The sequence below is a fragment of the Pygocentrus nattereri genome, chromosome 25, assembly GCF_015220715.1.
Source record: "Pygocentrus nattereri isolate fPygNat1 chromosome 25, fPygNat1.pri, whole genome shotgun sequence".
NCBI lineage: Eukaryota > Metazoa > Chordata > Actinopteri > Characiformes > Serrasalmidae > Pygocentrus > Pygocentrus nattereri.
In genome coordinates, this window is record NC_051235.1 from 6,660,558 (window position 1) to 6,674,576 (window position 14,019).

Below are 14,019 nucleotides of genomic sequence, written 5' to 3' on the forward strand. Positions count from 1 at the left end.
GAGGGAATGATTCCCATTCCCATTCCCATTCCTTCCCTCATGTGTGAGGGAGTCAGTGAATGAATGAGTGAGAGTAACTCGGTCTAAGCAGTGAGTGAGTTGAGTGAAGGAAGGAGTAAGAATGAATGATTGCGTGAGTGTGTGAGGGAAGGAATGGGAATGAGGGAGAGTGAATGAAAATGAATGAGTGAGTGAGTGTGAATAAGTGACATAATGAATGAGTGAACTTGGTTTAAGCAGTCAGTGAGTGGATGAGGAAGGAGTAAGCATCAACGAGTGAGTGAATGAAAGATGGAAGGAATGGGAATGATAGAGCAAACAAGGAATGACTGAGGCAGTGAGTGAATGAATGAGTGAGGAAGTGAAAGTGAATTAGTGGCTGAATAAGTGTGATGGAGCAGTGAGTGGGTGAGTGAAGCAGTGAGTGGGTGAGTAAGCTAGAAAATGACCAAGAGAGTGAGTTATTGCAGGAGTTAATTAGAATGAGAGCATGAATGAGTGATTGAGTCAGTGAGTGAAGGAAAGAGCAGGTGCATGAGTTGAACAAAGGAGTAAGTCAGGTACTAAATGAGTGAGTGAGTGAGTGAGTGAGCGAGTGAGCGAAGCTGGTAAAGGGACTGTGCTGTGGTCAGAGAAAGCTGTAAGCACAGCAGGGTAAAGTGGTAAAGGCGCAGTGTGAGAGAGGAGAGTGAGTACGCTTTACAGAGCTGAAGTAAAGCCCTTTGTGTGGTTTTGTTTTGCTGGAGTGGGAGTGAGTAGGTGAGACGCTGTTAGATGCTATCAGCTAATTATGTGTTGGCAATTAAACTGTAGTGTGTGTGTGTGTGTGTGTGTGTTTGTGTGTGTGTGTGTGTGTGTGTGTGCGCGCGCGTTTAGGCCCGTGGGCAGTTCTTGTACGGAGACTCGGTGCCGGTGTTGTTAAAAGCTTGCGCTGCGTTCATTAAGGTGAGAGCTCACAAAACAAACGTCCACTCTATAGGCCACAGATCCATTAGCATTTTCACTGCAGCTCCAAAAACTCCATCCCTGCTTCTGCTTCAAATAAAGCTCCTTTCACACCAAGCAGTGTTTGCCAGGACTTCATTTTCCCTATGAGCTCCCCAACGTCCCAAACACATCGCTGCAATATCGGTGGAGGCGTTTGGATATTTTAAAGGAGCCACATCTCTCTGATGTCGCTGAAGCCACAGCGTGTTAAAGGTGTTGTACTCTATTCAGTGTCCATTTTTTTCCGTTCAAGAATCACCAGTTATTTCTGCACTTAAAGCTGCACTGTGTGATTTTTTTTTTTGCTAAAATTGAAAGAAGCAGCATTACCGTTTACTGAAAGGAGAAAAAAAAGCAGGCTAAAATTGAGTCTGAGCTGCTGGGGGTCACCCTGTACGGCCTGAAATGATCATTTTAAAGTCGGGTTGGAGTTTTTCAGACCCCGTCATACATCTTTGTGTATTAATGTCACGAGTACAACATTAAAACAAAGGCCAAAGCTTGATGTTTAGGTCAAATGCAAACATACTGATGAATGCACAATTACAGTAGTACATAATTCTCTCGCATCTTCTGAATCCTTTGAATTCTCTCTGAATCATCCGATTCATCCACTCGGGGAAGGGGGCCAAACCGTTCATTTGCATGCAATTACACATTTCCACCAGAGAGGTCCCCAAATCTTACATAATGTAGCTTTGTAGCTACTAATTACTGTATGCACCGATCTGCTTTAAAGTGACATTTGGGCCAAAAATCATCAAAATTGTATAATTTTCTGTACAAGACAGTTTTCCCAAAGTTAGCTTTCTCCAGTTTTGTACTGGAGCTACACCGTAAATGAAGCTGACAAGCAATAGAAGCTCACAGCCACTAGTTAGCGTCATGCAAATCGCGGTAGTTATAGTAATTTCTAATGAGACTTGCTTATGTGGGTTAGAATAATTACAGACCGAAATGTCATACAGGGGCAGAAACCATATAAGCAAGTCTCTGTGCACAATGCTAACTGGTGCTGGGAATGGTTTTGATAACTTGTCAGCTAGATTGGCCTTTTAGCACTAGGCAAATGCGGGGTAACGGGAGAAACCGCATTTTTTAAAAAACAAACTATTAATTTGAAATATATACAGCACTATTTACAGGTTTCATATATTTATATATTGTCTTACATTTTATAATAACAGTGAAGACAGCATAACCCTGTAATAACACCACCTAATTATTATCAAGAATCTTTTAACAAGGTGCACACAGTCATTTAAAACAATGTCGTGGTTCATTTTCCAGCTCTAAATGTATGAAGTTCTAAAGGAAAACTACATGCTGAGAGCCTTAAAATGTATTGGTTATGAAAAGTTTCACACTCAGGCAGTTATCTTAGAAACAAATTCACATTTCGGACCTCAGAACAAAATGTTTTCAAGATGACGAAGGATATTAGAAGCCTTCTACCTCACCCAAACCCATCAGAGCCTGACAAATCCTTAGGCTTTGGGCCAGGTTTGGGCCGATGTTTCATGCAACGCATCAGGCTCAGGTTAGTTTTCTAATGAGTGACTTTCATGTAGCCGTTTTTACGGGAAGGAATACGTATAAATGTTGCGCATTTCCATGTTCTCTCTCGCTCTATGTTCACCATAGATAAAATAAAAAAGGAAGCTTGTGGAAAGGTAACTTTAAAAATGCCAAAAGAGTCAGGCTTCACTGTGGGAACATCATGACTTGGTCCTTACATCACACAGAAGCACATGGGTCACATACAGCGTAGCGCGAGAGTTATGAAGAGCCCATTATCTGTTCAGCAAGTCATTTACGGTGGACGCAGCCGTTCTGCAGAAGCTATAAGGCAGAAACAAATGTCAGTGTGAAAGTGTGAGAGCGTGTCCTCCACTAGTAAGTCAGAGTCGGCTTCGGCAAAACTCAAAGCTTTCAGATGAGAGCGTAGAGCTTGTTCATTATGTGTCGATTAGCACAAGCTTTTAGTGACAAAGCAAAGCAGTTTTCGAGGTATAAAACTGCCTGCAGTTATCCATCTAAGTGCATGTACGGGTTCATGTTTCAAACTTAGTCGGGCCTAGTTGGGCCGAGTCTCAACGGTGCAGAGTTTGGGCTTCTGTCCAGACCTCTAGACATATGAAGACATATTGCTGCTGTCTGAACAAAAACCCGTATCTCCAGTTTTTCAGTTTTTGACATATTTTGAAAATGCCTGTTTTTCTTTACATTGTCTGTAAATTTCATGACAATTGGACCAAAAGAAACGCCCCAAAACTACTTGCAAAAATGTCTGGTTCCATTGACTTACATTAGAAGTACAGTTGGTTTTTTCCTTCTCCTGTAAAGTTACCATTTTAAATTTGAGATCTAAGGTTTTGTTCTGACAGCAGTGATATGGTTTGTACAGACTGATGACTAGTACTGCATACTAGCCTGTATTAACCATATGCAAGCAGTAAAGGCAAAGGTGAATAACAAGCTGTTTGTAAAGCCCCTCAACACACACATATATATGTATATGCACACACGAGTTTGGATGATAGACGATTAACCTACAAATGTGACAATCCCCCATAGACAACGTGATACACACATACACGAATGCACACACAATGTGACAAAGCAATTTCCTCTCCAGTTCAATATAAGTGCTAATGAGCTAGGCTTTTTTAAATAACTGCATTTAAACAGGGAAAGTGTATATTCTCGTTTCTCTGTCACGGAGGGGGATGCTGGGGTCAAATGTGTGAACCAGAAAGCATTATGGTTCTGCAGTGCTCTTCATCAATCCATTATCACAGCAAAGAAAGGCTTGAACTTTAAACAACTGCTAATTCCCTTCACTAGCTGCCAGTGTGCTGTTTTTACCAAAGTCCTTATAGGAAAGTCGTTTCACTTGGTGGCCGTCTTGGCAATGTTGAGCCATAGAAGGCCAGACTTCTCTCTGTTTGAATGGGGAAAGACGTATAAACTCAAAACTGAAGGGCAAATTTCACTGAAGTTTCAAAAACAATTAAAAACCAGAGGTAAAATTTGACAAAAAACCTAAATAGTTTGCAGCATTTGGCTCCAGAGCGGTGCAACTGTCTAAGTGTTGGCCCTATCACCAGGATTGCGAGTTCAATCCCTGGTGATGCTACAGACGTCCATGGCTGGGAGTCCAAGAGAGCACAATTGGCTGTGCTCTCTCTGGGTGGGTAGGTTGGCCTCTCGTTCCCCCCAACACTCAGAACGTTGCCAGTCAGTGCAGGCACCTATTAGCTGACGTAACAGATCTGGCAGTTGGCATTCTCCTCCGAGTGCCTTTGGCTGTCGAATGACGTTGGGTTAGCATCAGTTTATAAAGATGTGGTGGCGCTTCACAAAGCCATTGACCTCCTAGCACTGGTAGAACCGTGTGATTGGAGGAATCCTAACTAGTGAGTTGAACTGGATGGGGGCTACTTGCACAGATCTTGGCGACGAGTGGGACTTTTCCTACCCGCGCCCTAACCCGCCAGCTGACTGGCTCTTTTTATTGAAGTTAGCTAGCATTAGGTATTTTCTAGTGAGGTCATGATATCAATGGCCAGGGTTTAATAATGTTATACTAATAACGCAACAATAATAGTACAATTGATACAATAACACAGAACAGGGTCTCTGTAGCTTTTAGATACTAAGTCAGAATCTTTAGACTGAGCTTCAAACTAGCAGCCCTTGGTTAAAATGAAGCGGGGGTGGGCGACGTGGCAAAAATCACGATGATTTCAAGATATTTTTACGATACAAATTACACATCACAATATTTTGACACGCAGACATAACGCACTAGTAGCATCATATTTAAAATGAACCGTTACAAAGTATGAGTACAGGTTTTTATTCAATGTCTCACATACTGTGTTGTGCTAAATCTGAATAAGCAGGACTAATTATGCTGTGTTTTAATAAAACATGCAGTTATTCAAATACTGACGATATCCATGACATACTCAGAAAAGCTTATCATAAACGATAACATTCATCATGATTATGACACAACAGTTATACAGCCCACCCCAACATGAAGCCCTTTTTCCACACCACTTCAGCCCCTTCATTAGCATTAGCACTACCACAAGCCTCGCTGAGGTGTCAGCATCATAAGCACTCAGCACGAGGGCAGCCTACCTGACCGCCACTCATGTATGCTAAACGCGTTGTGCCACAATAGGCTAAGTTTTAAAAATGCTGAATTCAGAGCTCAGCCTGTTAAAGGAATCCTGTGTTTTCCAAGTTAATCTTTATCTGCTGCCTCAGTATCGGTCTATTAACATGAACAGTCATTTGCAAGTTGGGTCAAAATACTCGTTGCCCCTCTATACTTTTGACCATTTTTATAGATGACGGTATGTCGCAGAGCCAGAAACCACAGAAGCAAGTCTGTTTGAGACTGTAAACAACCTGACTCAGTTGAAAGGCATGCAGCGTAGCATGATTGGGATAGTTAGGGTGTTAGGATAGTGTAGTGGGTAACACCTCTGCCTTCTACACTGTAGACTGGGGTTCAATCCCCCACCAGGGCAAGCACCCTACACTATACCAATAAGGGTCCTTGGGCAAGACTCCTAACACCACCTTGGCCTACCTGTGTAAAAATGATCAAACTGTAAGTCGCTCTGGATAAGAGCGTCAGCAAAATGCCAAAAATGTAAATGATGCTAACTGATGGGGTACGAGCTACAGGTCAGCCACATTTGCTCCAGTGCATCTGGAGTAAGGACTAAAATCTCTACTCCTTCAAAAGCTGGCTTGATCTCCCGGCTCCTGGACGATGGTTGGTTTCAGGGCCGGCTTGTTCTGGACTACAGAGAACACCTAACTTTAGGCGCTCTTATAAAAAGACTCTGATTCCAATTAAGGAGTCAGCGACCTGCTAAACGAACTCGTTAGCACATGCTAGCCCACTGGGGAGGAAGGAGATGGGTCTCTTTGGTTAAATGAGTGGCACACTTATGGGTTCGGGTGTCCCGGGAGAATGCGGGGTGATATAAAGAGATGACTCATGGCCCAGGGGTGCCAGAGTACAGCTTAAATTCGGATCCCCGGGTGGGGAGGGGGTTATTAATCCGTAATTACGATCTTTATGAATCGTTTAAGACAGATTCGTCATGCAAATGCTGAAGAGAAAAGTAGCACATTAGTTTCAAAGCCTGGTAAAACACATTCACATACAGCACCAGGCAAATATAAACGCTAACATATGAATGCATTTTCAAAACAGTGGTTTTGAGCAGCCAAGAAGGTCTCTGCATATCTCTCTTGTCAATCCTCAAGAAAGAACCCAGGTGCCTCCTCATGAATCTGCTTGAGAAAGTGCCAGGAGTGTATAAAGACAAGAAGCAGCTAATTTCCAGAGTCTAAAATAGAAGACTTGTCTGGTCACTGTATACCTCAATAGCTTTAATTTCCTAGTTTCAAAGTCTTGATTACCTTTCTAATAAAGTTGAAACAAAAAAGCCCTTCAAACCTGTCCATTCTGTTCAAGTATGTCCATATTTTGACCGGTGCTACATAATGACAGAGTATGACCCTCCTGAAGTCACTCAGACTGCTGTGTCTGGATTGACCACGGTGGCTGCGTTGCGGTCCGGACCGTGTCGAAATAAGTCGGCTGCCCGCAGGAGCCCGACCGCTGCCAGTTTCAGACAACTCATTGAAATGCAGCTAGTGCCACGCCAAAATTTCATGCACTACTTACCAGAGGAAACGTTCTGCCCACTGTGAGATAAGAGACAGACGCGTCGGCACACACTAAGCTACAAGTGCAGAGCTGTACCCTCCAGAATTGAAGTCTTCAAGAATCTAGCTTCTTATGCAAAGGGCCATTTAAGCACTGTGAAGCTTTATTGTTGCTTGAAACATACAAGAAAAGTAAACTGCACTTGAATTGCATTGTCACATCGGGTGCTGACAACAGGCGTCCTTGCCAGCAGCGGTCACTATCGCATGAATTCTAGTTCAGATCATGCACCTGAGTTTAATCAGAAGCCATTTTGTTTAGCATTTACACCCTGTGTATTCAGCTACATCCTGCGATGTCTTGTTTGGTTATCCTCCTTGAAATTCTGAACCGTTTTCTTGTAGCCTTCCAGTTGTATTGGACTCTGTCTTTGGTATCTTGACATTCCATTTGGTATCAGACGTGGCTCTTTTGCTCCACTCTCCTAATCTTGCTCTCGATTAACTTTCACTCGCCTTCTACCACGTGTGAAGCTCTACGACATGCATTTCTGCAACTCATTTGAATTTCAGCCTCAACAGGATGCATTGTGATCAACGAACCACAGTCAGAGATGGATCTTGATCACGTTCAACACAGGTGTAAATGGAATGTGTTGCCAGGCATTGACTAACATGCTGAGGGGATAAACAAGGAAACGATGAAAGATGAAGGATACGTGAGGCTGAAGGCCCCAAACCAGGAGCCTCCTTGAACACCAGGCCGATGAATGTGTCCAAGCTGAGCTTGTAGTCTCAAATTGTAACAAGGAAAAATTTAAGTAAAATAGAAACAACATATGCTGGAAAAGTGAAATTAGGGCCCACCTAATCACAGAACAGGGCACATTTTAGTGAAAAGTACAAAAGGTATCCAGCCAAAGTTTATCCAGACCTGATCTGGACAAGAAACACGTTAATGCAAGATCTGAAGAAGCTCCACTTGACATTAATTAAGAACTTCATGTAGTTTGAGGCAAGTGCGTGATGATTCACCTGGAACCCTCAAAACTGTGCTGGACACCAGCTCGCCAGGACCGGAGCTGTGCACCCCTGATTTAGATTAGGGTAGTAACTGTGTTAAGAGGTTTCATTGCCAAACTATTCCTTAAATGGCAAGGGTACAACAGCAGTCCCCACATTTTATTACACACTTCTATAACCTCAGAACAGCTCTACCAGTTTGCACTGAAGTCCCTGTAGTTACTGAATAACAAACTTTAGTATGTAATAAGCCTGGGATGTATGGGGTTAAGGGTCAAAACACCACTCCCTTTCCTATAAGTGTGATTACAGTTCCAGAAGATAAAATAACCATGTAATGAGATCAACTCCATCTAAAGAGCATCTAATCTTCCCATAATGGTTCTTTCTGAAGGGCAGAAGAGGGGCTTTCGTCTGTGTGACTGGCAGGTCCAATAATCATGCATCACCATAAGAACTCATGAGAACATGAAATCCCAGAGCTGGAGCTCCCTGTCTCTCCTCCTTGAGCATGTATCGGTCACCTGTCTGAGGGATCACAAAGCTCAGGGCCAAAATACTGCACAACAGATGAGGTGCATAAGGTTTACCAGCCACATGATTTGCCTCTATTTTGCATGGTAGGTACATATAGCTTTTGCATATGGCAGTCAGTTTAGGGCTTGGACCGTCTGTCAATTTAACGGGAATTATTGGGAATAGTCATGAAAACCATTTTCGTTCCATTTTGCATGCGTGAGCATTCTGTGCAGCGATCTCTGATTCGCCACTCCAGACCTGGTAGTGAGCTGCCCTGTGAAAGAGTGGCACACTGGCCATGATTGTATGCAAAGATTACTGCCAATCCATTTGAATACAGATTAAGACTGAGGTGTTTATGCTCACTCTACTCAACAATCAGATGGAAAATCTCTGTTTACATGCTCACTACACCACTTAGTGGCACAACCGTCTAAGTGCTGGCCCCATCACTGGTGATGCTCCAGCCATCCGTAGCCAGAAATCCAAGACAGCACAATTTGCCTCGCTCTCTCTGGGTGGTTAGGATGGCGCCCTCCCCTCCATCACTTAACACAAGTCCACCTCCTTATTTCTAGACTCCACAGCTCCACTGACTATATAGGAGCACTTTGTAGTTCTACAGTTACAGAATGTAGTTCGTCTGTTTCTTTGCATACTTTATTACTGTTCTTCAATTGTCAGGACCCCCACAGAGCAGGTACTATTTGGGTGGTGGGTCATTCTCAGCACTGCAGTAACACTGATGGTGATGGTGGTGGTGGTGTGTTAGTGTGTGTTGTGCTCGTACGAGTGGATCAGACTCGTGTTGAGTTTTTTTTAAACACTGTGTCCACTCACTGTCCACTCTATTAGACACTCCTACCTTGTTGGTTCACCTTGCAGATGTAAAGTCAGAGACAGTGGCTCATCTGCAGCTGCGCAGTTTGTGTCAGTCATCTTCTAGTCCACTGTCGGCTGGATATTTTTGGTTGGTGGACGATTCTCAATTCTCCCTGGACTTGTGTTTCTAAATAAAGGGCTAATAGGTGAAGATTCAAACTTTAATATATGGCCAAAATAAAAGCAACATTCCCCAAAAGCTCTCCTTGTTACCCCTCCCAAGCGCACGCGCACAGATAAGGCGATGTTGTTGATATGTGCTCTGTATGGTGGGCAGTGGTGTAAATGAGTGCATTGAATCATGCTGTCTTATTCTCTTTCAGTAAGACTAATGTCCTCAGCTCACAATCATTCATTCTCTACACAGCCCCTTTATCACAAATCACACACCACACACACCATCGTACTCCCACCCCCATGCCCATGGGCTACGTCTGTGTCCGTGTGTAGTAGTTTAGTATGTCAAGGTCAGTACGCACAATTTAATGCTATTACTAGAGACATGAACTCTATTCATATTCTCTCTCACAAACACCTTCTCAACAACCTTCACGCTGATCTCGCTGCTTTCTGTCTCTGGGCAATACATCAAGTGTTACACCGATATATCAGTATCAGTGTCGTTACAGGCATTTAAACGCTGTATCAGTATCGGTGAAGGAGATACGATGCCACGAAGCAATTTGTGATGCAAGCACGTCAGAGGTTTTGGACGACAGGCCGCAGTTAAAATGCTCATGACAGAATCTGTAACACCAGTTTCTGGTGGTAAGAACATGCTAACAGAACTGCTTACCTAAACGGCCGAGCTACTTCTTTCAGTAAATCACTCATCTGCTGCTGTGTGGACACTCTAAGTCTGAGTTAATGTCACTGAGAGAGTGGAAGGAACCGCCGGCGTAAAGATGCCTTTAGTCTTGATTTAGCCTTTAGCACAGCAGCCCTCTAGATGGGCCTGTGCATCCACTAGCTCTGCCGGCGGTGCACCTCCGTCGGTCAGCTGTATCACTCAGCAGCAGGGTCTCACAGCCCGTGTCTTCACCCAAGCCAGACAAAATACTGCAAGTCACTGATACTGACAGCAAGTGATGCTATTTACTGAACTGATGCTCTGAGATACAGCGTAAGTGAACAAGACACACATGAGACAAATGACTTCAGATATTTGGATGCGAAACAACATTCACCTCCGTTTTTGAGCCAGAGAAGCTGCTGTGTTCTGATGTGTAAACACCACAGGTTGAGATAGGTTTTGTTGAGAAAGCATGAGAGACGTTGTAGACTGTGGGGGTTAGAATTAGAGAGGCGATAAAGTCGAGAAAGAATGAAAAGATGGAGTAACCAAAAGAAGCTGCATATGAAAAAGAGTGTAGGAGGAGAGAGAGAGAGAGAGAGAGAGAGAGAGAGAGAGAGAGAGAGAGAGAGAGAGATTGTGGTTCTGGTCTAGTATGTAACACACACACACAGAGAGACAGAGAGAGCGAGAGAGAGCGAGAGAGAGCGAGAGAGAGAGAGAGATATATAGAGTGAGGGAGTGAGAGAGAGATATATAGAGTGAGGGAGTGAGAGAAAGTGATAAAGAGAGAGGAGAGAGACAGAGAGAGAGAGAGAGAGAAGAGAGATGGAAGAGTGAGGGAATAAGAGGGAGAAAAGAGAAAGAGAGGGAGAGGAAAAGCAGGGACGGAGGGAGGGACAGAAACGCATTAAGAAATTAGTAAAGGAAGTAAAGCAGGGCAGGAACTAATGATAGGCTGACCTTGTGACCCAGAAAGCAGGAGCAGGGAGAAAAGTGTGACACTCATTCAAACACTCAAACAGGAAAAGGGAGAGAGAGAGAGAGAGAGAGAGAGAGAGAGAGAGAGAGAGAGAGAGAGAGAGAGAGAGAGAGAGAGAGAGAGAGAGAGAGAGAGAGAGAGAGAGAGAGAGAGATCAGATGTGGAAGACTGAGAGGAAGATCACATCACCAGCCCACAGTGACTGACCAGCCACAACCAACTCACTACAGCCACTTCTGCTTTTACATCAGATTTACACAGTAAACCAGCACTGACCTTATATTGCTACATACTGCGACAGCGATAAGCCTGTTAAAAATAAACAGACCTCTGACATTGAGCGCCGTTCTGTACTGGTCATCAAATCCAGTGGTACCTACTCAGAGTCTAAGCCCTTTGTCTCTATGGAAAAAAAAAAATGAGAAAGCGGCGCTGTTGTATCAAAAAATGTTCAACAGACTGTAATCGATGTGCCAAAGCAGTCAACAGTAGAACACCTCAATGACTACTGACCTGCTGCAATCAAGTGCTTTGAAAGCCTGGAGCCCCCTGAGTTTCACAATCTGTGTCTGCAAGGCGTGAGCGACGTGGAAAGTCTTGCCTGGTCAACGCTGTGCATGAGACACGGCAGAGCGTCCCAGATGCCGTGGTAGAGGCGCGGTATTTAGAGAACAGAGCTGCCAGAATTTAACTAAACATACGACGTGTATAAAACAATATAACAATCCCACTTTTATACAAAACAATTTTAACGCCTCTATATAAAATTGCCTCCAAAAGTCTAAAAATAGCAGGTGATGCAACCGTCCAACCATTTATGTTGATTAAGTAAACTATGAAATCATAAAATGAAGTTATATAAAATTCTGTCTGGTATAATTTTACATTTGAAAATTTTAAAAGTCAAAATCAAAATCAATTGCAAAATAAGGCAACTTTAAAGGGGCTGAACTTACTAGAAACCTTCTGTCCACAAGTTCTTACTTCTGCAACTGTCAGATGGCGCCACCAAATACAAAAGAGGGGCCAGGGTATTGCATCAAAAAGAAAACGTCAAGTGAAAAAACGCAAGAATGAACTCGAGTTTGGTAGCAAACATTTCTACGGGCGTCTAAGCAGACGCAGTGTGAAAAGTCAGGTGGCGCAACCAGTAAGTGGTGCAACCAGGTCATCCGTTTAATAACTGAAATAGGCAACTGAAAGCTTTGATAACTTTCACCATATCTAAGATATGAAATGCACATAAATGCAATGACAATCAGACTTTTTCCGCATGTCACACAGCAAAATACACTAAAATAAAGCATGGAAATCAGTGAAAATTAAACAGAAAACAGTGTACAAACGTCAGTTGAACTCATGATGAAATACTAGTAAAACATTCTGTACTGCAGACAGATTTCCCAGTTGGTCCACCAGGCCTGAAACCTTTTCCTAATCACAAGTCAGAATGCTGTTGAGGATAAACAAACATATCGTGCAATTGAGCAGAATGATTGGTGTGACCATTTATCCGTCTGGAAAGAGAATGTCGGTATATCTTTCTACCTGCTTCACTCCGCAAACGTATGTATGACGGGCGTTCCAGCTATGCCGCCTCACTCACGCCACACAGAGGTAACATGTGAGAATCGGGTGTAACAGGTCAACAAAAATGCTTTGGCATGCCTGGACAATAAAGACTTTTGTGCCTGGCTATTGCTTGTGGATGACAGCTAAGCATTCGATACAGATGTGCAATTCGAGCAGGATCTAGGGTTGAGTACGGCCCTCTGCAACTGGATACTGGACTTTTTCCCACTGGCTGACCCCCAGCACGTGAGGACTGGAAGCAACATCTTATCCACACTGATTCTCAACACAGGGCCCTACAAAGCAGTGATGAGCCCTTTGATCTCATCCCTGTTCACTTACAACTGCGCATCCAGTCCACACACAGCTCAAATTCCATCATTAAGCATGCTGATGATACCACTGTAGTGGGCCTGATCTATATTAATGATGAGACGGCCTATAGGGACGAGGTCAGACTCCTGGCAGACTGGTGCCGGGACAATAACCTGTCCTTCAATGTCATATCATGGTAATATCAATGTCATTTCACTGGTCACTGACTTTAGCAGGCGCAAGGCAGACCACTCCCCATCTACAGCAGAGGGGGGAAACTGTGGAGAGGGTCACCATTCCCAACAATCTCAAATGCACACCTCAGCCGCAGTTACGAAGGCTCACCGACGCCTTTTCTATCTCAGATGATTGAAGAAGGTGGGGACGTATCAAACAGTGCTTCACAAACTTCTACAGGTGCACCCTGGAGTCCATCCTCACAGGCTGCAGCTCATCCTGGTACAAGATGGCAAAGCGTCGTAAAGAGGGATGAAGACAGCTCAGGAACTGCAGGACATTTACCGTGTACGCTGCATGCTGAAAGACTCTACCTGCACGCTCACTGTTCTTCTTCCATGTGGGAAACGGTGCTCACTTCAACTTGCGTATCGCTGCTGCTGGAATACAACCTTGCATGTCCATTTTGGTCATTTTTCGAGTTTGACATAATTTGAAAGTGCCCAAACGTTAAGAAGAGCCATTTTGTCCTTTCAACAAAAATTAAACCACAACATTTTATGTCCATGTTACCATCTTGGCTGTAAATATGCCTCGGTAGTACAGTAGTACAAGTATTCACTAGAATAATAAACCTGACTTTGTTCTGCTTTAAGCTTTAGCTCAGTTAAAGCTGCTTTTCTCGCATCTCTGGCAGGAAACTTTTCCACAAAAGCAGAACAGTTTCTTGTGAAATGTCCCTCAACATTCGCCTATTACGAGGCGGAAGTCGCTTCTCAGTCGCCAGCTTCTCACTCGAATTTTCCAATTCCACCTTAAATTCTGCCTAGGCGCCAGAACTGCTGCAAGCGGAATGTGTAAATTCTACCGAGAAGAGACTTCAGCCTCACAACTTCTTAGTGTTTGACAGTTTCTCATAGCAAATTAAACGTATCAGGAAATTGCAAATAAGTCACCAAATTATCGATCATCTTAAATCTTTTCATTAGCTATTAGCTTGGCCAGATTGTTAGCAGTTATTCATTAGCTCCAGCGTTTAGAACTTTTTATGGTTAAACTGTGTTGA

General features: G+C 43.5%; 2 protein-coding genes across 5 annotated transcripts in view; one reads left to right on the plus strand and one right to left on the minus strand.

Moving 5' to 3' along the window:
• ncf4 (neutrophil cytosolic factor 4) overlaps positions 1–14,019 on the minus strand; it is a 50,677-nt gene that overhangs the window by 14,353 nt on the left and 22,305 nt on the right. The gene's annotated exons all lie outside the window — the stretch shown is intronic.
• pvalb7 (parvalbumin 7) overlaps positions 1–14,019 on the plus strand; it is an 83,657-nt gene that overhangs the window by 1,511 nt on the left and 68,127 nt on the right. For 2 of the 4 annotated variants that reach the window (XM_037534567.1, XM_037534568.1), the window contains exon 2: positions 877–945. The exons of the other annotated variants lie outside the window; for them this stretch is intronic. The gene's annotated coding sequence lies outside the window, so the exon portion shown is untranslated. The remainder of the gene's footprint in view (positions 1–876; positions 946–14,019) is intronic. 4 annotated transcript variants of the gene reach the window in all.